The sequence below is a fragment of the Mus caroli genome, unplaced genomic scaffold (genome assembly GCF_978045245.1).
Source record: "Mus caroli unplaced genomic scaffold, Mus_caroli_1 scaffold_1, whole genome shotgun sequence".
NCBI classification, from domain to species: Eukaryota; Metazoa; Chordata; class Mammalia; order Rodentia; family Muridae; genus Mus; species Mus caroli.
This window is the reverse complement of record NW_028227256.1, coordinates 141,915,648-141,941,772: the sequence shown is the minus strand read 5'-3', so window position 1 is coordinate 141,941,772 and position 26,125 is coordinate 141,915,648.

The following is a 26,125-nucleotide window of genomic DNA, read 5'->3' as shown; positions in this document are numbered from 1 at the left end:
TGAATCAAGATCAGGTTAATGATCTAAACAGCCCTATATCCCCCAAAGAAATAGAAGCAGTCATTAATAGTCTCCCAACTAAAAAAAGCCCAGGACCAGATGGGTTTAGTGCAGAGTTCTATCAGACCTTCAAAGAAGATCTAATCCCAGTTCTTCACAAACTATTCCACAAAATAGAAACAGAAGGTACTCTACCCAACTCATTCTATGAAGCCACAATTACTCTGATACCTAAACCACAAAAAGACCCAACAAAGATAGAAAACTTCAGACCAATATCCCTTATGAATATTGATGCAAAAATCCTCAATAAAGTTCTTGCTAACCGAATCCAAGAACACATCAAAACAATCATCCATGCTGACCAAGTAGGTTTCATCCCAGGGATGCAGGGATGGTTCAATATATGGAAATCCATCAACGTAATCCAGTATATAAACAAACTCAAAGACAAAAACCACATGGTCATCTCGTTAGATGCGGAAAAAGCATTTGACAAGATCCAACACCCATTCATGATAAAAGTCTTGGAAAGGTCAAGAATTCAAGGCCCATACCTAAACATGATAAAAGCAATCTACAGCAAACCAGTAGCAAACATCAAAGTAAATGGTGAGAAGCTTGAAGCAATCCCTCTAAAATCAGGGACTAGACAAGGCTGTCCACTTTCTCCATACCTATTCAACATTGTACTTGAAGTCCTAGCCAGAGCAATTCGACAACAAAAGGAGATCAAAGGGATACAAATTGGAAAAAATGAAGTCAAAATATCACTTTTTGCAGATGATATGATAGTATATATAAGTGACCCTAAAAATTCCACCAGAGAACTCCTAAGCCTGATAAACAGCTTCGGTGAAGTAGCTGGATATAAAATTAACTCAAACAAATCAATGGCCTTTCTCTACACAAAGAATAAACAGGCTGAGAAAGAAATTAGGGAAACAACACCCTTCTCAATAGTCACAAATAATATAAAATATCTTGGCGTGACTCTAACTAAGGAAGTGAAAGATCTGTATAATAAAAACTTCAAGTCTCTGAAGAAAGAAATTATAGAAGATCTCAGAAGATGGAAAGATCTCCCATGCTCATGGATTGGCAGGATCAACATTGTAAAAATGGCTATCTTGCCAAAAGCAATCTACAGATTCAATGCAATCCCCATCAAAATTCCAAATCAATTCTTCAACGAATTAGAAAGTGCAATCTGCAAATTCATCTGGAATAACAAAAAACCTAGGATAGCAAAAACTCTTCTCAAGGATAAAAGAACCTCTGGTGGAATCACCATGCCGGACCTAAAGCTCTACTACAGAGCAATTGTGATAAAAACTGCATGGTACTGGTATAGTGACAGACAAATAGACCAATGGAATAGAATTGAAGACCCAGAAATGAACCCACACACCTATGGTCACTTGATCTTCGACAAGGGAGCTAAAAACATCCAGTGGAAGAAAGACAGCATTTTCAACAAATGGTGCTGGCACAACTGGTTGTTAACATGTAGAAGAATGCGAATCGATCCATTCCTATCTCCTTGTACTAAGGTCAAGTCTAAGTGGATCAAGGAACTTCACATAAAACCAGAGACACTGAAACTTATAGAGGAGAAAGTGGGGAAAAGCCTTGAAGATGTGGGCACAGGGGAAAAATTCCTGAATAGAACAGTAATGGCTTGTGCTGTAAGATCGAGAATTGACAAGTGGGACCTCATGAAACTACAAAGCTTCTGCAAGGCTAAAGACACCATCAATAAGACAAAAAAACCACCAACAGATTGGGAAAGGATCTTCACCTATCCTAAATCAGATAAGGGACTAATATCCAATATATATAAAGAACTCAAGAAGGTGGACTCCAGAAAGTCAAATAACCCCATTAAAAAAAATGGGGCTCAAAACTGAACAAAGAATTCTCACCTGAGGAATACCGAATGGCAGAGAAGCACCTGAAAAAATGTTCAACATCCTTAATCATCAGGGAAATGCAAATCAAAACAACCCTGAGATTCCACCTCACACCAGTCAGAATGGCTAAGATCAAAAATTCAGGTGACAGCAGATGCTGGCGAGGATGTGGAGAAAGAGGAACACTCCTCCATTGTTGGTGGGATTGCAAGCTTGTACAACCACTCTGGAAATCAGTCTGGCGGTTCCTCAGAAAATTGGACATAGTACTACCGGAGGATCCAGCAATACCTCTCCTGGGCATATATCCAGAAGATGTCCCAACCGGTAAAAAGGACACATGCTCCACTATGTTCATAGCAGCCCTATTTATAATAGCCAGAAGCTGGAAAGAACCCAGATGTCCCTCAACAGAGGAATGGATACAGAAATTATGGTACATTTACACAATGGAGTACTACTCAGCTATTAAAAAGAATGAATTTATGAAATTCCTAGCCAAATGGATGGACCTGGAGGGCATCATCTTGAGTGAAGTAACACAATCACAAAAGAACTCACACAATATGTATTCATTAATAAGTGGATATTAGCCCAAAACTTAGGATACCCAAGATATAAGATACAATTTGATAAACGCATGAAACTCAAGAATAATGAAGACCAAAGTGTGGACACTGTGCACCTTCTTAGAATTGGGAACAAAACACCCAGGGAAGGAGTTACAGAGACAAAGTTCGTAGCTGTGATGAAAGGATGGACCATTTAGAGACTGCTGTATCCAGGGATCCGTCCCATAATCAGCTTCTAAACGCTGACACCATTGCATACACTAGCAAGATTTTGCTGAAAGGACCCAAATATAGCTGTCTCTTGTGAGACGATGCCGGGGCCTAGCAAACACAGGAGTGGATGTTCACAGTCAGCTATTGGATGTATCACAGGGCTCCCAATGGAGAAGCTAGAGAAAGTACCCAAGGAGCTAAAGGGATCTGCAACCCTATTGTTGGAACAACATGATGTACTAACCAGAACCCTGGAGCTCTTGTCTCTAGCTGCATATGTATCGAAAGATGGCCTAGTCGGCCATCAATGGAAAGAGAGGCCCATTGGACTTGCAAACTTTATATGCCCCAATATAGGGGAATGCCAGGGCCAAAAGAATGGGATGGGTGGGTAGGGAAGTGGGGGGCGCTATGGGGGACTTTTGGGATAGTATTGGAAATGTAATTGAGGAAAATATGTAATAAAAATATATATAAAAAAAAAAAAAAAAGAAACTGTAGAGACACCCTCCAGTGTATAGGAAGGGTTCCCAGTCAAGGGATGGGGCCACCCACCCATCTCAAAGTTTGTAACCCAGAAATGTTCCTCTCAAAAACGAAAGACAGGGACAATAAATGAAGCAGAGACTGAAGGGAGGGCCATCTGGGGACTGACCCACCTGGGGATCCATCCTGTCTGCAGACACCAAACACCACACTGTTGCTGGTGCCGAGGCACTTGCTGACAGGAACCTGGTGTGGCTGTCCCCTGGGAGGTTGTACCAGCACCTGACCAATGCAGATGTGGCTGCTCACAGCCAATCCTCAGATTGAGCTCTGGGACTTCTGGCCAAAGGACTGGAAGAGGGAACAGAAGGAGATTGCAACCCCAGAGGAAGAACAATGTCAATTGGCTGAACCACCCACTGCTCCCAGGGACTAGACCACCAACCAAGGAGTGTACAGGGAGGGACTTAGGACTCCAGATACATATGTAGCAGATGATGGCCCTGTCTGACATCAATGAAAGGGTAGGCCCATAATCCTTTGTAGATTTGATGCCCCAGAATATCGGGATGCTGGAGCAGTGGGGCGGGAGCAGGTGAGTGGGGGAACACCCTCATTGAGGCAAAGTGGATGGTAGATGGGATGGGGGAGGTTGTGGAAGTTTAACTGAGTAGGGAGATATCATTTAAATTTTAAGCAAATATAATTACTAATTAAAAAAGAAAAGAAAATTTTAATCCCAGACTCTTCCTGTCCTAAAGAAATGCAGGGACAAAAATGGATCATAGACTGAAAGAAAAGTCACCCAGAGGCCAGCCCAACCTGAGACCAATCCAATGCCCACACACAAAACTCAGAAACTATTACTGATGCTATATTTTGCATGCAGACAGGAGCCTGGCATGGCTGTCCTCTGACAGGGTCTATCAACAGATGACTGTGACAGATGCAGATACTTAACAGTCACCCATTGGATTGAGGTCGTAGGCCCATATGGAAGAGTTAGGGGAAGAACTGAAGGAGTTAAGGGGGGATTCAACCCCATAAGAAGAACAACAATGTTAACTAAACCAGACCCTCAGAACTCCCAGAAACTAAGCCAAAACCAAGGATCATACATGGGCTGCTCCAGTGCCCAGGGCATTTGTTTAGTAGAGGACTGCCTTGTCTGGTCTCAGTGGGAGAGGATGAGCTTAATCCTGTGGGACACCTGATGCCCTAAGGAAGAATGAGGCAGGGTGGGGGTGAGGTGGTGGTGGGTTGGTGGGAGGGGGAGCACCCTCCCTGAGGCAGGAGAAGGGGGTGGGGTGAAGAACTTGAGATGGGGGCACCAGGAAGGGGGACAACTTTTGGAGTGTAAATAAATAAATAAACTAATATCTTTCTTGCCAAATAAGTAAATAAATAGTTTAAAAAAGAAAAAAAAATGGGTGTAGAGGAAAGAATTGGTGGCCCTCACCAAATCTCAACCCAGACTGAAAAACTGTGTATATTCTATGCCTTGTAAGATAACTTAGAAGCCAGTTTCCCAGAAATGCTTCTGAAAGAATTCAGCAACAGTTGATCACAGTTACAACCTATAATTATAAATTATCTTTATCACTTAAATTGCCTTTCTCTTTTTTCTCTTTCTTATCCATGTCATCCTGCCTCTTCCCTTAAGTTTGTTAGACAGGGAGGGGTTGATCACATTATTTTCTAAATAAATTACCTACATTTCAGTTTTATTTTAGGAAAACTCAATGTAAGTCATATGATATCCCAAAATTGCATTATAAATTCAAACTTACAAACTTATAAATAATAACCATTTCAACACTGTTTACAGACCTTGGGTATTGTGCTTGTTAAAGCCTGGCTCTTCAGCAGTCAGACGGATTAAAGGAATATGAGTGTCTACTCCTGATCCTAGCAATAAGGAACAAAGTAGAATCCCTCCAATCTCCTACAAATGCAGACATAATATAATTAGATCATCACATCAAACAGAGAGTTTAAATTCCAGATGAAAGAAAATGAAGATGGTGTCCATTATTCATGCTGAGAAACTGATCCTGCGTAGCACTTGCCTAAGAACTGTGGCAAGAGAAGGAATGAAAGAGCCTGCAAAGCAGTATGGACATCACACTCCCCTACAAGCTCTGATCCTGGTCAAGACTCAAAGTTTATTTCTGCAGCTCCAGCTTATAGGCACTTCAGCAAACAAAGCTCTGCTTGAGAAAGTTCCTCTACAGACTAAACATAGATAAGAGTTCCCCTTGGCTGCACAAGCTGCTCTCTGACCTTGGCTATACAGACTACTATCTGGCTGTGGCTATACACATTTCTCTCATGGCCTTAGCTATACACACTGCTCTCAAGGCAGTACTCTGGCTCTCCACAGTTCCTCCTTCTTTATTTTATTTAATGAAGTATTTTCCAGCTGAATATACCTGTCTTAGATTGGTGTCTATATTGTTCCTTCTTATCCATCATGGAAACATGCATAGCATTGATGTATGTTCTGTTTTAGCTTGATAGGAGCTCAAGAACACTCTTACCCATCATTGGTCATATTCAGTGAAACTGGAGAAGAGAATGTTTTTAGATGGAAGCCATGTGTCTGACTGTTCAGATGTAAAAATGTGACAATGTGTACCAAAGGACACACTGCAACAGTAAACAGAGGAGCAATACTATAACAAGTGTGATAACAGCTGCTTAGTTATAGTAGTGCAGGCCAAGAGGGAAGCCAACCCTGAAGCTGTCCTAGTAGATAGCAAGCTACTTGAGCTGCATCAAAATGTAGAGGCTCTGCTTTTTCAAAATTAATAACTTCTTGGTGTCATTTTAATAAGTTCAAAGATAAAATTGCATGATTCCAAATACCCTGCAAGTGGGATTGCACACTCTCCCACCTATATATAGCATCATTAAAATTTTTTGGTGTTATACAACATCCAAATCTAGTTTGCATTTTTAACACCCATATTTCTTTCCCCAAGAAATTAACCACGTCAAGGAACTCATCTAATTTCTGTTGCATCTTATTGTCTATATCCTCTTGAGTATGCCATGGAAATATTTCTGTATAAATCACATACAAAATGAGCTATTTGAACACTTTGGGATAGGGCAATAGCATCTGTAGTAGCAGTGACTATTAAAGTAATCAAAGCTACAATACTTGCTATTATTAAAACAATCATATGATTAATCCTGCCCAACACCCATGTTAACTCTTCAATTACCTGTAAACCCTTGTCATCAAACCAATCTTCAGTAATATTTAGAGGAACCATCACAAAAGCAAGTTGTAAAATCACTACAAAATGCTTAGAATAGGCGGTTAAAACACAATTAGTCAAATTATAGCCAACACAAGACACATCAAAGTATTATTTTTAGAAGGTATAATAATGCTAATATTTCCTACTAATAGAACATAAGGCATGAGAAGATCATGCAATAGACCTTTTCACCCAAGCTGGACTTGATCTTTCAGGCTGACCACTCACATCATCTACGACAGCATGCAACTTCCAAAGCATCCTTGCTGATAACCTGTGTGAGTCTACCAGAGTCCAGAAGACAAAGCTTAGGAGGGAAGGATAGAGACAGAGAACCAGTAGCATAATTAATCATACTATCCACTCTCCTATTTTCTGACCAATCCAAAATAATGAGGTCAGTCCCATGAGGCTGATAAAGCAAAGGGTTTTTCCTCACACATATTTTCCAGGGAATTGTGATATTTGTGCATTTCCTCATCCCACAATGTGGAAAATGCTGCAGTGCCTGGTATCTCTCAGTCTCTAGACCAGTGGGTAAAGCTACTCAAATGCCATTTAAACCATCTTTATATGAGTCAAGATCTTTTTCCTGCAATATACTAGTAGGAGATACTCTCAAACATCCAGTACTGTTCTACTTTAAAAAGCATATGGAGACACCAGTTCTAGGTTCTACATAATTAATTTCTCTACTGATAGTGAAATTTCCTGCAGCAGTCATACTCAACAACTTAGTCTTGATAACCATTACCACAATTTCTGGGCCTTTCCATACTGTTGGATGTAAAGGGGTGGATCATGGACATAAGCCCAATACAGCTTCCCTATCATCATTGTCAGAGAACTATGCAAGCTCACAATCACCGTCTTCTTTGCCCTAGCATCAGCATGTCTCTCCAATCACTCTGGCAGCTTGCAAGCTCCTTCAGCATCCTGCAGAAAAAAACACAAAAATGCTCTCTTCCCCATATTAATACCAGAGTGGGATCATGCCATATGCCAGTAAGAAGGTCCTTCCATTTTACCTAGGCATAAGTTCGCCTAGTTGTAGGTTGCAAGAGACACTCAAAGAGTTTCTTGGCATCCAAAATTTAAAATTTTAAAATAAAAAGCACGATTTACATAATTTTGTGGTGTACAGGGATACAATTCCTCTTTTTTTTTTAATTTATGAAGATACTGTTTTAAAGTTCCATGGGCTTGTTCCACAATACCTTGTCCATAAGGATTATAAGGAATCCAAGTAATATGGATAATATTAAATTGTCAACAAAACATCTCCAATGTTACACTGCAATAGCCAGATCCATTTTCTGTCTTAATCTGATTTGGAATACACAGTATAGAGAAACAACGTAGGCAATGACTAATTTCAGTTTTAGTTGCTTTTCCTGTTAAAGCAGTTGCAACTAGAAAGCCTGAGACGGTATCTATAGTCACATGTACATTTTTTTTTAATTTTTCAAAATCAGAAATATGAGTAACATCCATTTTCAGTAATTGATTAGGTATGAGTTCTCGAGGATTAGCACCATTATGTGATACAGAAAGAAATTGAGAACACTGAGAACAAGTCTTTACAATTTGATATATACATTCTCTAGAAATACCAAACTATTGTCTCAAACTCTTACTATTTTGATGATGTAAAGTATGAGATTGTTTGGCTAATTGTTCTTGTGTAAAGCCTATAATCTGCTTGGTATGCAAACCTGCTGTGGCATTGCCCACACTAAGGCGTCCAGGCAATCCCATATGAGCTCTTAAGTGTCCAATAAAGTAAGGAACAATACATTCTCTTAAATTGAGTTGTATTTGCATAAATAATTGCAAAATTTGAGAATTAACAGTATCTAAAAACAGAAAAATTTCAATATTTTTAAAGCATTAGCTATACATAGGCTATCAGTATACAAATTAAAAGTTAGATTTTTTACCATTTCAAAAACAGTGGCTATAGCATGTAATTCAATTATTTGCGAAGCAGGGGAGAAACTCAAAAGAATAAACATGTGATTCAACTACATATGCTGCCTTCCCATTAGATGGGCCATCTGTAAATACAGTAAGCACATTCTCTATTGGCTGCATGCATAAATTTACAGGAAATACAAAAGCATGAATAGAGGCATGAACTTGTCTTTTGGATAATGATTATCAAATTTGCCTAAAATGTTGCACATGCAATAGGCCAAATATCAGTATTCTACAATAACCAATTTAATTGCTGTTTAGAATAAGGAAGAAATATATCATCAGGTTCTTTTCCAAAATACTTTCGAGATTCTATCTTATAATTCTGTATTAATGTAGTAACAACGTCATAATAGGGTTTCAAACTTCAAGTCTGGCATTGTAGGCTTAAGATAGAATCTTCTAGACCTCAGTCTGAGTAGCCCTGCCCTCTCCCCTCTGCTTCCTATCATGCATGTTGCTTCTCTCTAAGACCAGTTTAACTCCATCCTGCAGCTTTTCTCAATACGTATCCTTGCTCTTAGTATCTTGACCAACCTTGTATCACCATTGCAGTTTAAATGTTATCATCCCAGCATTACATATCAGCTGCTTAGAACCTCCTTGCATGAAGTATGGCCATTGCAGAAGACTTATAGAGCATGCCTGTATGTTATATCCATCATGTTTGTAAAAACGAGTACCATATGGATAACACAGTAATGTTCTGCTACCAGCTTGCTATGTTCTCTTGCCTGCTCACACTACAGTTGCTTGGGGAACTGTGAGCTGATGTGGTGAACTACTTTCCTAGGCCATCATTTCCAAGCAAGAAATGTCTACAGTGAAAATCTCAGTTCAGATTATCTTCTATGAAATTAATTTAAGTTTTCACGTTCGATTACAGATACCCCACCATCAGTGGTTGGATTCTTGCCCTGGAGGAGGAACTTCCTGTTTCCATGCACAGCAGGACTCTTATCGATTCTCACGAAATCTTTACGACATACAGATGCTTACTCTGCACAATTTTTCCCTTGGGAAATGTAAATTTGTTCACATTTTCATCCTTAACAAACTTCAAATTTTACCAAGCCCTCTTCCTCCTATCTCTACTCTCCCCTATTTCTTTCTGTCTCACCCTCATATGTAAATCTGAGTAAGAACCTTCTGTTTTGATTAGGATGTCTCCTTAATAAGTGTTCTATGACCATGAGAAGCATATGTTCTTGATAAAAACAAAGGACACCATTTAAGCCCAGTGGAGTGGTATGCTGACGAGTGTTACAAGGTGGGTCAGGAAGTGATTAAGAGCATTTATTTTCTCTTCTAAAAGGTAGAGTTTCAGTTCCTAGCACCTAATTGGCAGCTCACATCATGTATAATTCCAGTTACAGGAGGATTCTGTCCCCTTATTTGGCCTCTACAGATACAAGTCACGCTCATAATCCACATGTAATGCCTGCACACAAAACACTCAGACACAAAACATAAGCTGAATTAATCTTTGTGAAAAAAATTCAATAAATTGTCATATGTAGCCCTTGATCACCTTTGAGAAAGTAACATTTGCCTTCTTTTTTTGAATGTCCTAAAAGTTGAATCTCATCACAAAAGCAGCATGTAGTAACATTCCATTTCCTTGTTAATTTTTGTCCAGGATGTGGTCTTCAGAATGTAGGAGGAAAAAACTGTCACTCATGAGCTCAGCAGTATGATATGCCTGGAGCTAAAACCTTCTACATAGGCATGATGGTAATAGATGAAAGGAGGGGAATAGCAGAGAAGTCCATTGACTGCCATTCAATTTACTGAAATTGCCCACTTAGAATAGTTACTTAGACATTACAAACTTCACTCTCCACTGTGAAGCCAGTGTGCATTGAGCTGGCATAGGTGTGGGGGTTATCACTCTTTCTTTGCACTGCACTGTCAGGGAAAGGGAGAGCCCATAAAATTCGAGAAAATAGATGAGCTGCACCCAGGAAGGAGTTGGTGATACACTACAGCTAAATGCAGATTTGTACTTTGATCAGTAGGGTTCAATAGAACTATTGGCAGAAGAAAAATATTAAGGGCAGACTGTTTGAGGGCTTCATTTATGTGAGCATCTAGCATTTCTCACACATCAGGAGCCTGACTAACAGAAATGCATTCCTCAGAACATTTCAAAGCAGCCATATTTGTTTTTTTTCTTCTTTATGAAAGTAATTTTTAGTTTGTTATTTTATGTAATCTGAAAAATTTAGATATCTATTGATGTTTTAGGAAATAAAACCTCCTCTAAGCTTCATGAAACAATTTTAAAAAATAGTAGGATTAAGTCGTTGCATGCACAAAAGAATTTAGCTGAAGAATATCCTCTTCAGAAAGAACATAATTTTCTGGTGGGGGTGAGGTGGAGATGGGAATTTAGGTGGGGGAGCACCCTCTCAGAGGCAGAGGGACGTAGGAGGGTGTGAAGAACTCGGGGAGAGGGATCAGGAAAGGGAGCAACTTTTTGAATGTAAATAAACAAAATAATTTTTTAAAAGAACATAATTTTCTAGACTGATTGTGGCTCTTTCTTAATGAATCAGAGTACTGTGAATGTAAAAATCTGTGTTAGGAAATGAAAGATATTCAAAGCTAAAAAATTCAGATTCCTATATTCCACAATGCCCCTTCATAATATATAATAAATATTGTTTTCTAGGTTATGTAGCAAAATTAGCCTTGGAAATGTAAATGCAAAATAACCTTTAATTTTTTCTCATATTATGATGCTTTCTTGCTATGAAAATACAAAATGTACAGATTTTCTCACAGTGATTAATAATTTTTATTAGCTCTCTTATTCTTGTTTGTTCTGGATTCAATTAAAAGGCATGTAGTTCAGATACCATAAGTAAAGTATAATATATTAGAATGTTACAGAGGTTTCAGCTGATTATCCAGGCCTTTATACCTTCTATACCTTCTGTAACTTTATTTTTTCTGGACAGGAGAAACCAGGTCAATTATTTTCTCCCTGATATCGTTAGTAGTCATTAAGTGGTAATCATTAGTTTATCCTTCAAATATTCCTGGTTCTCCTTTCTACCAGGCATATGGTAGGCACATTCCTTCAAGCCCTTGTGTAGTAAGGTGGAATAGTACCACCAGATCTGAGAATTGATTAGTAACCTGTTAACAACTCCTCTGAGCATTTTAAGTGTGAGACACTCTCTTCCCTGAAGTAGGCAGTCACTATGTAATGCTGGTGACCCTCCTGTGTCTGAATGATTTTGAGGGGAACACACCTCTTTCAGGCTCAGGGGTGAGTGAGTAAACAAAAAAAAATCCATTTCCATTTAAGTTGTTTAATATTTGGGAATGTTTTCTTATCACGGAAAATATAATTCATCCTGACTTTATTCACTATTTATTCGGACATACAAATTCATGTATTTGATCTTCTACAAAATCCTCAGAGTTCTGGGTGGTAGAAAAAATGTGATAAGAATGATAACAAATTATTATATTTAGTCCCTCCCCCTTTTAACATTTTGGGAAAAGTAGACCAGGGCCTTTCCTCAATATCATGATAATGAGGCACTGAGATCCATGAGGCCTCAAAAACCACCCTGCTGCCAGAGAACTGTCTAGTTCCTACACAAATGTTGCCATGCAAAACCCTGCATTGCCCCTCTGCTATTGTGAGAACAGAGGATCTCAGGCATTTCTAGTGATCCCCACCTGCCCTTTTCAAGCCTTTTCTATGATGTTCCAGGTGTGATGTCACTTTGTCTGCCAGGCAGTCTCCCTGTAGCCCTCAATTTAAGGAGTATGCTGCCTCAACAAGAGTAATGCCACCAGTTTCCAAAATTTGAAAGTTAGCATTAATGATTTTAAAACATTTCAAAGTTAAGGCATGTGAATTTCCCATTTATTCCTCAATCTGAACAATCCTCACAATTGTTAATGTTTCCTCCTAATGGCTTTCCTAAGATTTGGTAAGGTCTTTAGTAGTCCTTTTCACTGACTCAAAAGCATAAGGAATATAAATTCCCTTGATTGTGGCTTTTATCTCAGGAAAATGAAATATGTTTCACTTCTATGAAAATTTCAAGACAGAACTTAAGGCCTGGGTGTTTTGTGATCCTTCCCCAGTTTCCGGTACTTTTCTGCATAGACACTATGTTTGGGAAGATTGATCAATCTGTGGCGTCATTATTTGTTATAGCTGAGATGATAGAAACCTTATCTATGAATCATGATAGAAAGTTAGGAAATATACTATTAAATATACAGTATTATCACCATTATCTTAATCACACATATGAAAGCAGATAAAACAGCCACCTACTCCTTATGACTGGCACATATGAGCAGTTCAGACAGGCAGGCAAACAGGCACAACTCAGTCTCCTCAGTGACTGGAACCAAGGCTTCAAACATTGCAGACTCATTTGTCTGTCTGGGTCTGCTCTGCACCTTGGCCATTTATTTCTACTGTTCTGAGAACTTCTTTCTAATTGCTGTCTTTTTTTTAAATTCTGCAAACCATATGTTCCCATTACATACACTAACTTGCAAAGTTCCCCAACACACATACCAACATAGAACAGTAGCAAGAGTAATGATAATTATTATAATAAAAGTCTTCCATGATGGAAATGTAAATGTGAAGTATGTTCTACTATCAGAAACAAATCTGGAGAATAGAAAGGTTCTTTCTTATTCTGCATCCAATACTCATTAGTTATCCTTAGGTATCCTCTCTCTAACCCTCACCTGTCCCATCTTTCCTTGGCTTTTAAGACAATATTTTAGTCCCTAATTACTGTCATCAACATTGGCTTCTACACATAAGTAAGAATATTTGAATGGGCAGTGGTGGCGCACGCCTTTAATCCCAGCACTTGGGAGGCAGAGGCAGGTAGATTTCTGAGTTTGAGGCCAGCCTGCTCTACAGAGTAAGTTCCAGGACAGCCAGGGCTATACAAAGAAACCCTATCTCAAAAAACCAAAACCAAAATAAATAAACAAATAAAAATAAAAAAAAAATTTAAAAAAACGATACTTTTCTTTCTCTGCCTGATTTATTTCAGTTAATACAGTATCCTCAGTTTTGTCTATATCCATACAACTAATGTAAAGAAAAATGTATGTCAGGAGGGTAGCCCACAATATATATGTGCTAAATTTCCTTATATGTTTGGTTATGAGCCTGTCTTTTAATGGCTAATGGTTGAGCCTTCCCTCTAGCTACAACAAGCTATTAACTTTCTTAATCCATCCATCTATCCATCAGTGAACACAAAGTTGATTCTATGTCTTTCTACTAAATGTTAACCATGTTGAATTCTATGACACATAAATATACATACTGTAATCCACAGATATTGGCAAAAATGAAAATCATGTTTGACAAAATAAAATAACATGAGATACTCGACAGAATGTTTAAGGCTCATAAATGAGACTACAGTGCCTGAAACACCTTTATTTTTCATGTTCAATATAATTTGAATGTATATTTCATAGTTTTTCTCCATTCTTTATATACAATCATAATTTTAACTATGGTGAGTAAACTTGTTTAAAAGTTCTTAACAACATGTTTATTTCTAATTACTTCATTTTATCACTTGCTATTGTTTAGTTTCTAAGGTTCTTTCATTTGTCTTTCATTGTTCTTCATATGCCTGTTAAGGCCCAATCAAAACACCAAATATCATATGGGGTATAAAATACTACTAAACTCTTTTAAATAGTGAAAAGCCTATTTTATGTCACTGTAAATGTAGAAGAAAGGTAAATTTCTATATAAATTTACAAGAATGGTTCTATCCCCAATTTCCATTGGTTATCACATGTGCAGCTTTTTGTTGTTGTTGTTGTTGTTCAATAATCTTTTAAATAAAATAGTCAGAGAATTTTGCGAATCCTGACAAAGAATGAAGACAAGACCATCATTCAAAATCTGCATTAGGAAGTTTATTACATAGGAAAGCAAGACCCAATTGTATTTTATACAGACTTTCTCTGTGCAAATATACAACAAGACAATTTGAATTTTAGCAGGATGAATTTCAGAGAGCGGTGGGTTTTTAAAGAACTGTGTAGGAAAAAAAATGACAATTGTTTTTGGGAGCTTGTTTTCTAAACTATGAATGAGTTTGGTTGACGTCTACAAATCAGAGTCAAGGACATCACTGACTGAAAAGTTTCCATAAGTATTTGGAAATGTGAACTACTTGATTAATATAATGGATTAATTCTGATACTGGTATGTACTTGTTACAGTGGGAAGAATCATTTAGCTTTTCCACAGAAATTTAAACACTTAATATATTTTCACTTTATATCTGCAGATTTCAAGATCCAAAGGTATAACCAAATTCCAAAATCTGTCCCATTAAAGCAAAGAATTATCTTTCCTAGAATATCCAAGAAAGCCAGCCTTTATAGCTTATGCTTATTTTTGAATGAGGGTCTGTTACCTTATAAACACTGTAATTTAGTTAGCCCATTACAGCTCATTTTAAGACATATCAGAAAGAAGAAGTAGCATCATTTGTTTGATATAAAGTAGGACTTACCCTGGTACTGAAAAGTAGGAAATGGATAGAGTGAGTTGGGTGTTGAGAAACCTGCCCTGTATCTTTTTCTCAACTGCAGCATGGATGCACTGCCTCATCTGCACCTCTCACATGCTCTGGAAAATAGCTTCTTACCTTCATCCCCACTAGAGAAACTAAGAAGATTCAGAAACGTGTCTTTAAATATATATTCTGGTACAGTAAAGCCAAACACAATTCCTCAGAAGAATTTCTCAAAAAGATTGTCTGGAGTCATCTCTGAAATGTTAAGCACCAAACTTTAATTCAAATTTTCCATATTTATGATGTCTTGTGAGTTTAAGGGAAAATAAACAAAACTACACAGTGAAGATCTTTCACAAGATGACTCCTTAGAAATAAGAAATGTTAGCCAGGTGGCAGGATGTTCTCCAACACTTCCAAGTAACCCTGCAGTGGAGGTTAACAGTGCTGTGTATGATGCTTCAGAGAGGAAAATAAATGAGATTTCTTTCAGATAAATGTACCGATGTCTTTGCTTCTGTCATTATTCATGATATTCCTGATCATCATAAATGTCTCTATCACACTATATGAAAAGAGAAAAAACAAACAAACAAGAAGTATGTACCAAAATAGAGATTTGATACAAACATATGCATATATATTAATAAATATATTATTTCTTAAAGGGACTTGTGAGCAGTTACTCAAACAACATAATTAAGAAGGTAAGATTATCTACACATTTCAAGGACTTACTGATGCTGTTTTAGTTGATATGACTACAAGAAGATCTTGACATTCATCACCAATTAATTGCCAGTGTGAATAGAAACATTTTACAAGATATGGAAATATACCCAGGATATGGAGTCCTGGTTCCTGAAATATGAAATGGACTCTGGATATTCAAATGAAATAATTTGCCATATCTCTAAGTACTAGAAAACATGCTCTTTGTATTGGTATACCCCACAATTAATAGACAACTGCGTTGTATCTTTGATCTGCGAGTCAAACCAACAGTGTGCAAAACAAATGAAAGCTATGAAACTGCTTGATTTAAAATTATGATAAGTCAAATTTTTAAAAAATGAGAAAAAGAACAGTAAATCTTAAGCACTTAAAAGACACCATTTTGATGGGTTTCCATTATGCTATTCTTTAGTTTATTTGTCTGGTTTCTGAAAAAAATAGGTGAAGGATGATAACTATATAGTCAAATGCGTGATGATATTAATTTAAGCCCATGTTCAGAAGTTTCATATATACCCAAGGATCTTTTCTATTTCTAAGTAGGTATGTGGAAGTCAGAGTACAACTTTGTAAAGTCAGTTCTCCCCTTTCACTTTTATTTGGGTTCCGAGATTGAACTCACACCAAAGTATTTCATAACAGATCTCTTTACCCACTGAGTCATCTCAGCATCCCAAGAAAGACTATTAAAATGTGAAAGACTCCATTACTGTGAGACCAGAACAACAGATTATATTAAGATAGATTCTATCAGCAATGAACCAAGGTGTACGTTAGAAAGGAACAAAGCACCAAGACTTCAGAAAAGTATTCCATCATCTATTCAACGAAAGGAAAACCTAAGAGTACAGGCAAACAGCATCATCTCTGACCTCCACAACTGCAACTGCTGTGGTACTAGTACCTGTAGCTTAGATCATGCCTATTGCTTCATGGGAGGATCTGCCATCACCAACTGTAGGAAAGGAAACTGTGGAAGTGTCAAAAATAACACAGATGCTACAGCTTATATGCAAATGAAAAGAAAAACCATCTAAACAAACAAGACTCTGGACCAACTCAAAGGGAGGTTTGAAGAGGGGGGTAGGGAAATAGGCAAAACCAGAAACATCTATAGGTTTTATTAAAAACTGAAACATCTATAGGATTAGTTGAAGGATTTAGTTGGCCAAGAGGATGTGATTTGGGTTGTTATGTGGGGATAAAACGTTCTAAAGTGGTTTTATATGAGTGGGCACAAAATATAAAGATTTCAATCTTGTACACTAATGGCCACCAGAAATCATATATCATATAGATGACATAAAATTACTCAAGTGGACAAAAATGACTTGGCCAGTTCCTGAAAGCAGGATTGTTTCATTGGTGGACTATTGCTGGTAAAAGTGTATGTGAATCCATCATTCAGGTAAGAAAACTCTGCTTCTTCCTGCTTGCTCTGCTGTTTCTCCAGGAAGGAGGGTTCCTCTAAATCCTAGACCAATTTCTCTCAGAATTTGGAAGAAACTAGATTGAAGTGGAGAATTTAATATACACCAGAACTCTTTGACAATAAACTAATTATTGCCCTATTTTCAGTGAATACTAATAAAAACAACAGCATCTAAAAGATTATTCCTCTTAGGCTGCTTAGCGATTGCAATGGCTGAAGATACCACGGGAGTCATTGAGCTTCGAATGATTGACCCATTAAAGAGTACAAAACAATTGGAGGCTTCCTGTAATTATAAGTGCCAATTCATAGTACCATGAGAAGTCAAGTGACAAGGCTCTGAAGAAGCTATCAACATGACAGTTTCACAGCTGGACAGCTGCCCATTGCTGCGTTCTTCATTCTGTAATAACTGTTCCCATATGCACTTTAAATTAAATATACTGTATACTCCTCTCCATCTCCAAATTGCTCCCCAGGCAGTCCATTACATAATACAGCTGTACTGGCTAGTTTTGTGTCAACTTGACACAGCTGGAATTATCACAGAAAAAGGAGCTTCAGTTGAGGAAATGCCTCCATGAGATCCAACTGTAAGGCATTTTCTCAATTAGTGATCAAGGGGGAAAGGCCCCTTGTGGGTGGAACCATCTCTGGGCTGGTAGTCTTGGTTCTATAAGAGAGCAGACTGAGCAAGGCAGGGGAGGCAAGCCAGTAAAGAACATCCCTCCATGGCCTCTGCATCAGCTCCTGCTCCCTGACCTGTTTGAGTTCCAGTCCTGAATTCCTTTGGTGATGAACAGCAGCATGGAAGTGTAAGCCGAATAAACCCTTTCCTCCCCAACTTGCTTCTTGGTCATGATGTTTGTGCAGGAATAGAAACCCTGACTAAGACAAATTGGTACCAGCAGAGTGGGGTATTCCTGTGACAACCTGACCATGTTTTGGGGAGGACTGTGGAAGGACTTTGGAACTTTGGGCTTGAAGATCCATTCTTTGTTAAGAGCTCTGTCAGATGTTGTATAGGAGCTTGGAAGATAATGCTGAGAACAGTGCAGAAGATGGAGGCCTGTTTTGTGAAATTTCAGAGGGAAAATTAAACACTCTCTTCAGGGCCATTGCTGTTTTTATTGTGAAGATTTTGTAGTTCTGGTTAGCTGGGGCTGAAGAATCAGCTGTGATTAACAAGGTACCAGAACTACTAAAGCAAAAACTTTGCATTACTGGGACTATTGATGCTGGTTAGCTGGAGCTAAGAAATTAGTGGTGATTAAGAAGAGACCAGCATCATTGAGGTAACATCTTCTGGGAAGTGTTTTCTGAAAGCACAAAGAGGCTGTGTTCCAGAGATAGCCAAGGTTGTACTCCTGCAGCAGGACTTGGTAATGTGTAAGGGTCACCCAGGTGGTACTGGTTTTGAAGGCATGAAGGGGTCACACAGCAGCTCAGGCTCGGCACTGTGAGAGGCCATGGAAGGCCATTGGTGAAGGTGCAGCCCCAGTTGTAATTGAAGGCCCAGGACTCAAGGGGTCACGCAGTGTTTTGGAGATGCCAGTACCAAGATATGACCACCAAGAGCAGCAGCAGCAGTGGAGTACAGGCATCTGGAGCCCAGAGGACGACGTGTGTGCTACAAAGGGCATGGCTGGAGAAGTGACCCAAGCCCTTGGAGGAGCCCAGAAGATCGTGAGTTGGATCCCAGACGTTGGATGGTTGGAGATTGATTTTTGCTTTGATTGTGACTGTGCCCTGATATTTTCCCTCTTGAAGGAAGAAACTATTTTAGTGGAGCCCAGAGTTAAGAGACTTTTAATTGTAAAAAGACTTGGATTTTAAAAGATTTTGGACATTTTAAAGGGATTGACTTTTAATATGTAAATACTGTGGGACTTTTAAAGTTGTTTAGATCTTGGGGATGAATAAGAAATTAAGGGTTGAGGCTTACTAGTGATGTGTTTGTGTGTCAAGTTGACAAGGGGTCAATTGTACTGGCTAGTTTTGTGTCAACTTGACACAGCTGGAATTATCACAGAAAAAGGAGCTTCAGTTGAGGAAATGCCTCCATGAGATCCAACTGTAAGGCATTTTCTCAATTAGTGATCAAGGGGGAAAGGCCCCTTGTGGGTGGAACCATCTCTGGGCTGGTAGTCTTGGTTCTATAAGAGAGCAGGCTGAGAAAGGCAGGGGAGGCAAGCCAGTAAAGAACATCCCTCCATGGCCTCTGCATCAGCTCCTGCTCCCTGACCTGTTTGAGTTCCAGTCCTGACTTCCTTTGGTGATGAACAGCAGCATGGAAGTGTAAGCCGAATAAACCCTTTCCTCCCCAACTTGCTTCTTGGTCATGATGTTTGTGCAGGAATAGAAACCCTGACTAAGACAACAGCAAAAAAAAATATTTGTGCAAGCTACATAGCTTTTTGTTCTACTTATAGAAAACCTATCTAACAAAAAAATCAAAGAAATACACATTTATGTTTAGCATGATGATTTTCCAAAGATAGTGCAACAATTATTGTAGCGATTATTATCTGGAAAACTCACTTTTTAGTTTACTACATTAAAAGGAGATTATAAGATCTAAAGGGGAAATCACAATAAGTTGATAACTTTAAACATAAAAGAATATGAAAGTAAGTACAGCATGGATTGATCTTCTCTTTCCCTTTTTTTCTTTTTGTCAAATCCTTTAACAATGTTTCACATATCTGTTTTTTCAAATAAATTTCATTAAGAATTTATTTAAACTCTTGTAACTAATGTCCCAAAAGGACTGTTTGCAGTAATGTTTTAAAAATAAGAAAAAATATTAAAACACTATAATTTTTAAATAAAAGTTCAGTTTTTAAACCATTTGATAGCAAGAGTACAAAAATTCATTGATCTACTTTTATTCCTCTTTGGAGCATTTTGAAATTCCCTTTGAAAATACTGTTCTACATAAGATGTGATGACTTCTTGGTAGCAGCCATCAACTTAACTACATCTGGAATTAAATAAAACCCAAGCAGTTGGGTACACCTGTGAAGAATTAAAACAAAAAACAAAAACCAAAAAAACAAAAAACTGATTTTAAGTGGGAAGACCCACCTTAAACCCACATCGTTGAAACTGGAAAGATCCACCTGATATCTGGGCCATACTGTCTAGTGACAGCCTACAAAAAGGAAGCCTGAGCTGTACTTATGCTCCTGTTCTCTCTGACAAGTCCTTTCCTTTGCTGGCATTGGAGCCTATTTCTTCAGTATTCTAACATATATTGGCATTGAACTAAATTCTCAGGCTTTTTGCTGCTATATGTATTCATTATTTTCTTGTAGAGAACCCTGACAAATAAAGAAGGTAATAGTACAATAGCAAGCAAGTAAATAGGTAAATTTATAAATAAATGTATGCATTGAATAGTGCTTCCTAAAGCCATTTTAAGTACATTCAACATACAAAGTCCAAGACATAGAATCTTCCACAGGCATTGGTTATGCTTGTGAAGCTAATATTTACACTTGCCTCTCAAATGTATTCACTTGCCCAGCTCTATTTTCTTGTTTCATGGTGATTAGATGCTGTATTGTAGTTAAAACACATAAGAAAGAAGAATATCATTAATGTACTTATTGCCTTAATGTATTTTTTATGATATGACAACCTCCAAAAAGAAAAACAAGATGTACTCACAGTGAGTGTTATACAAAATTTTGCAAGAAATATATTTCTGGAATAAAAACGAATTTAATGGTTTAGTGGTTGAAGCAGCTGAGAGAAGTCAGTAAAGTAATTCACATAATGAGTAGATGCTGTCTGAGAAGAGCCAGGGTATTAGCATGAATGAGTCTTAATGGTCACATTACCCTTACACTTCCAAAATGGCACCGCATTCCCATATATTTTATGAACTTGTTGTTAAAGACTTCTAAACATTAATTTGTGCCGTAGTAAAATTATATTATGTGAAGTGTTTTAAACGCTGATGTTCAGTATGATTAACAGATACTAAAACTATTGTGGTGGTATAGACAGCTAGCTAACTTATCTTCAATAAAAAGGAACCAAGGGCTTTCATTATCTTCAGACAATCTATAATTTGGGTTTGTGTGTGTAGATAATTTTAAATGAAAATAAATCCTATAAATTTATTTAGAAATTGTCAGGAGTTTGTACGGTCATTTACTCCTGTTTCACAAGATGAATAGATGATGTAAAATTCCAATTATCATCCCAATGAAAAACGTAGGTCTGTATTGCACATTTTTACAGGAACATTTCTACACAGATTTGTGAATCTTTCCAGGAAAAGAATAAACTGACAATTCAGGTGTCAAAGCTTTTGATTCCTCATATCACTCAAGGTGAGCAGTCTACAATCCTTTTCTAACCTTATCTGAATTTAAACCACAGTTATATCCTCCTTTCAGAAAGCCTTAATATATTTTATTTGTCTTTTCAATGCATCTTTTTTTAAGATTTTCTATATTCCTTTCTGCTTCTTTCACTTTGGCATTAACTATTAGTATATTTTTATTATCTGATTCTGTATTCATCCGTATTCAGCACCTCTCCACGAAAGTAATGAAAATATATCAAGTAGTAGATTAATACGAAAGAAAGAAAGAAAGAAAGAAAAAGAAAGAAAAAAGAAAAGAAAAGAAAAGAAAAGAAAAGAAAAGAAAAAAGAAACCTGTCAGAGTTGTTCTTACAAACACACATGCACAATTCCACTTTGATAAGGAAACTGTGGAAAGGAAACACATGATGACTAATTTCAGATGCAACTGAACAAACTCTCGAACCACCTGAGAAGCAAGTATAAATGAATGATTGTCTAGATTAGGCTGTACTGTGACAATTTATTGAAATACCTTCTTGATCTGAACATTAGGTAGGCATGATTTGCCTAAAATGTGGCTATGTGGCTGGCACCATTTCATTGCCTGGGTTCTAGACTGGATGAAAAGGAGAGAGAGAGAGAGAGAGAGAGAGAGAGAGAGAGAGAGAGAGAGAGAGAGAGAGAGAGGGAGAGGGAGAGGGAGAGGGAGAGGGAGAGGGAGAGAGAGAGAGAGAGAGAGAGAGAGAGAGAGAGAGAGAGAGAGAGAGAGTTGGATATGATATGATAAGCCTCACCAGGCCCCTGTTCCCTGTTGCTGTGACTTCCCTGCTATAATATAATATAACCTGAAACTGTGAGACTAAATAGACCCAATTCTCCATTAATTTGCTTTTGTTCAATTATTTTATCACAGCAAAAGACAAACCAGCGATGACACTACAGTATCTAGTTTAACATAAGAATAAAACAAAATAGCTTAGCAAAAGCAACATCATCACATTTCCCCAAGCCCTAAAGAACATAACATGGAGTTAAACATGGCTTTGTGGAGAAAGATGGAACTAATGATTGAAGTTGGTCATAGGTGGTGCAGTACAGAGAAAAGCTAGCCAAGATGCTATGCCCCAAAGGAACAGAGTTCAACCTGCTAGGAAGAGACTGACACCCAGCTAGCTTACTCCAGTAATTTTATTCAAACATTATACAAGGTTAATTGGGGCCGGGAAAGAATCCAACTGCCAAAGTTATTTCGCCCTTGCTGCCCATGAGAGCAGTCAAACTCACACAAATCTCAGTCCCTTTCTGACCATGGCTAGCCATAATCAAAAGTAAGAACTCAGGTTTGCTATGAGTGTCTTAGGACCAAGGTTGGTCTAGCCTCAAGTTCTCACCTAGCACCAAGTGCAGATTCTCGAATCTCAAAAACAAATTCACAGCTTCAATGATTGACGCAAGCATATCAAAGGCTTTGCTGAAACATTTCACTAGAGCCAGACATAAAGACTGTACACCACAGTAGATTGCATTTGGTTTCAAATCTAATATAGTCACTTAATTCCATGTAGTGATATGTATAGTGTTCAAATAACTGAATGCATATGAAACCTGTGGACCTCATCCCTGACAGCACCAAGGTGACTAACCACCTGAGATTAGATGGGACCCTGTCTTAAGGAAAACCCAACTACAGTGAATCTGGTAAAGGAACAAAACAATCCAAAGACTCCTAATGACACATTGCAATAGTGATGGATCTGTACATGGTTCAATTATCATCAGAGAACATTCTTCTTACAGTATATGGGAACTAACACAGAGGATAATAAATAATGTGAAGAGTGAGGAACTTTGGAGCCATCAATAGTAAATGAAATGCCTTCATAAAGCTCCTTCCCTCAAGTCTCAGAAATATGTACAAGAGGAAACACAAAGACTGCAAGAGCATAAGGTGGAAGATGACTTGAAGACACAGCATCTTCTACCCCAAACTGAACTGACATCCACATGAAAACACAGAGACTATAACAGCACTCACAAGAACTATACAGGTTCAAATCTGATAAAATATCAGCACTGAGCAGAGGCAATAGACACAAAGACCCAAGCCCAACCAAAACCTTATTTCCAATTAATACCTGGTTAGAATGGGATTATCTGTTTTCTTCAATAGGAAATCACTAGGTATATAAACCACACTCCAGCACAACCCTATGCCCAAAAGTAGTTTGTCAACAGAAAAAGAGACACCTCCATATTTGTATTTTTTGTGTTGGAGGGCTTTTTGTTTCATTTGTGTGTGTGTGTGTGTGTGTGTTTGTTTGCTTACTTTTTTCGGTTTAGTTTATTGGTTGCTTCCTTAGTTTTTTTGTTTGTTTGTTTGTTTGTTTTGGCCTTAAGTTTTAATGTTTTAGAGGAAGAGGAAACATGGAGTTGGTAGAATAAGGTTGCTAGGAGGTCCTGGTAGGTGTTAGTGATTGAGAAAAAGTTAAAATCTACATATATTATATGAAACATTAATTTTAAAAATTTGATTTTGTTCAGAGTATAGGTAAAAGCTGGAACTTCTCCATGTCATCATGACATGCCAACTCCTTTCACTAGTACATGGTGCTAAGACTACACTACTTTCTGCAGCTAGGAGTTTCAAACCATAAGAATTCAGCTCAGTAAAAGAATGACCTCTACTATTTATCTATGAAGCAGATGAAATTCAGTGCAGAGTAAGGCTTCACTGGCTGAAGATAATACAGAGACATTAAAGTAGGAATTTACCTGGGAAGTCAACTTGGAAGTAAGCATGGCCAGACTCAATACTGGGTACATCTTTTTCACAATTGTTCTTTTTTTTAATTTTTAATATTTTTTATTACATATTTTCCTCAATTACATTTCCAATGGTATCCCAAAAGTCCCCCATAGCGCCCCCCACTTCCCTACCCACCCATTCCCATTCTTTTGGCCCTGGCATTCCCCTATATTGGGGCATATAAAGTTTGCAAGTCCAATGGGCCTCTCTTTCCAGTGATGGCCGACTAGGCCATCTTTCAATACATATGCAGCTAGAGAAAAGAGCTCCAGGGTACTGGTTAGTTCATCATGTTGTTCCAACTATAGGGTTGCAGATCCCTTTAGCTCCTTGGGTACTTTCTCTAGCTTCTCCATTGGGAGCCCTGTGATACATCCAATAGCTGACTGTGAGCATCCACTTCTGTGTTTGCTAGGCCCCTGCATAGTCTCACAAGAGACAGCTATATTTGGGTCCTTTCAGCAAAATCTTGCTAGTGTATGCAATGGTGTCCGCGTTTAGAAGCTGATTATGGGATGGATCCCTGGATACGGCAGTCTCTAGATGGTCCATCCTTTCCATCACAGCTCCAAACTTTGTCTCTGTAACTCCTTCCATGGGTGTTTTGTTCCCAATTCTAAGAAGGGGCATATTGTCCACATTTTGGTCTTCATTCTTCTTGAGTTTCATGCGTTTAGCAAATTGTATCTTATATCTTGGGTATCCTAAGTTTTGGGCTAATATCCACTTATCAGTGAATACATATTGTGTGAGTTCCTTTGTGATTGTGTTACCTCACTCAAGATGATGCCCTCCAGGTCCATCCATTTGGCTAGGAATTTCATAAATTCATTCTTTTTAATAGCTGAGTAGTACTCCATTGTGTAAATGTACCATAATTTCTGTATCCATTCCTCTGTTGAGGGACATCTGGGTTCTTTCCAGCTTCTGGCTATTATAAATAGGGCTGCTATGAACATAGTGGAGCATGTGTCCTTCTTACCGGTTGGGACATCTTCTGGATATATGCCCAGGAGAGGTATTGCTGGATCCTCTGGTAGTACTATGTCCAATTTTCTGAGGAGCCACCAGACTGATTTCCAGAGTGGTTGTACAAGCTTGCAATCCCACCAAAAATGGAGGAGTGTTCCTCTTTCTCCACATCCTCGCCAGCATCTGCTGTCACCTGAATTTTTGATCTTAGCCATTCTGACTGGTGTGAAGTGGAATCTCAGGGTTGTTTTGATTTGCATTTCCCTGATGATTAAGGATGTTGAACATTTTTTCAGGTGCTTCTCTGCCATTCGGTATTCTTCAGGTGAGAATTCTTGTTCAGTTCTGAGCCCCATTTTTTAATGGGGTTATTTGACTTTCTGGAGTCCACCTTCTTGAGTTCTTTATATATATTGGATATTAGTCCCTTATCTGATTTAGGATAGGTAAAGATCCTTTCCCAATCTGTTGGTGGTTTTTTTGTCTTATTGATGGTGTCTTTTGTCTTGCAGAAACTTTGCAGTTTCATGAGGTCCCACTTGTCAATTCTCGATCTTACAGCACAAGCCATTGCTGTTCTATTCAAGAATTTTTCCCCTGTGCCCATATCTTCAAGGCTTTTCCCCACTTTCTCCTCTATAAGTTTCAGTGTCTCTGGTTTTATGTGAAGTTCCTTGATCCACTTAGACTTGACCTTAGTACAAGGAGATAGGAATGGATCGATTCGCATTCTTCTACATGTTAACAACCAGTTGTGCCAGCACCATTTGTTGAAAATGCTGTCTTTCTTCCACTGGATGTTTTTAGCTCCCTTGTCGAAGATCAAGTGACCGTAGGTGTGTGGGTTCATTTCTGGGTCTTCAATTCTATTCCATTGGTCT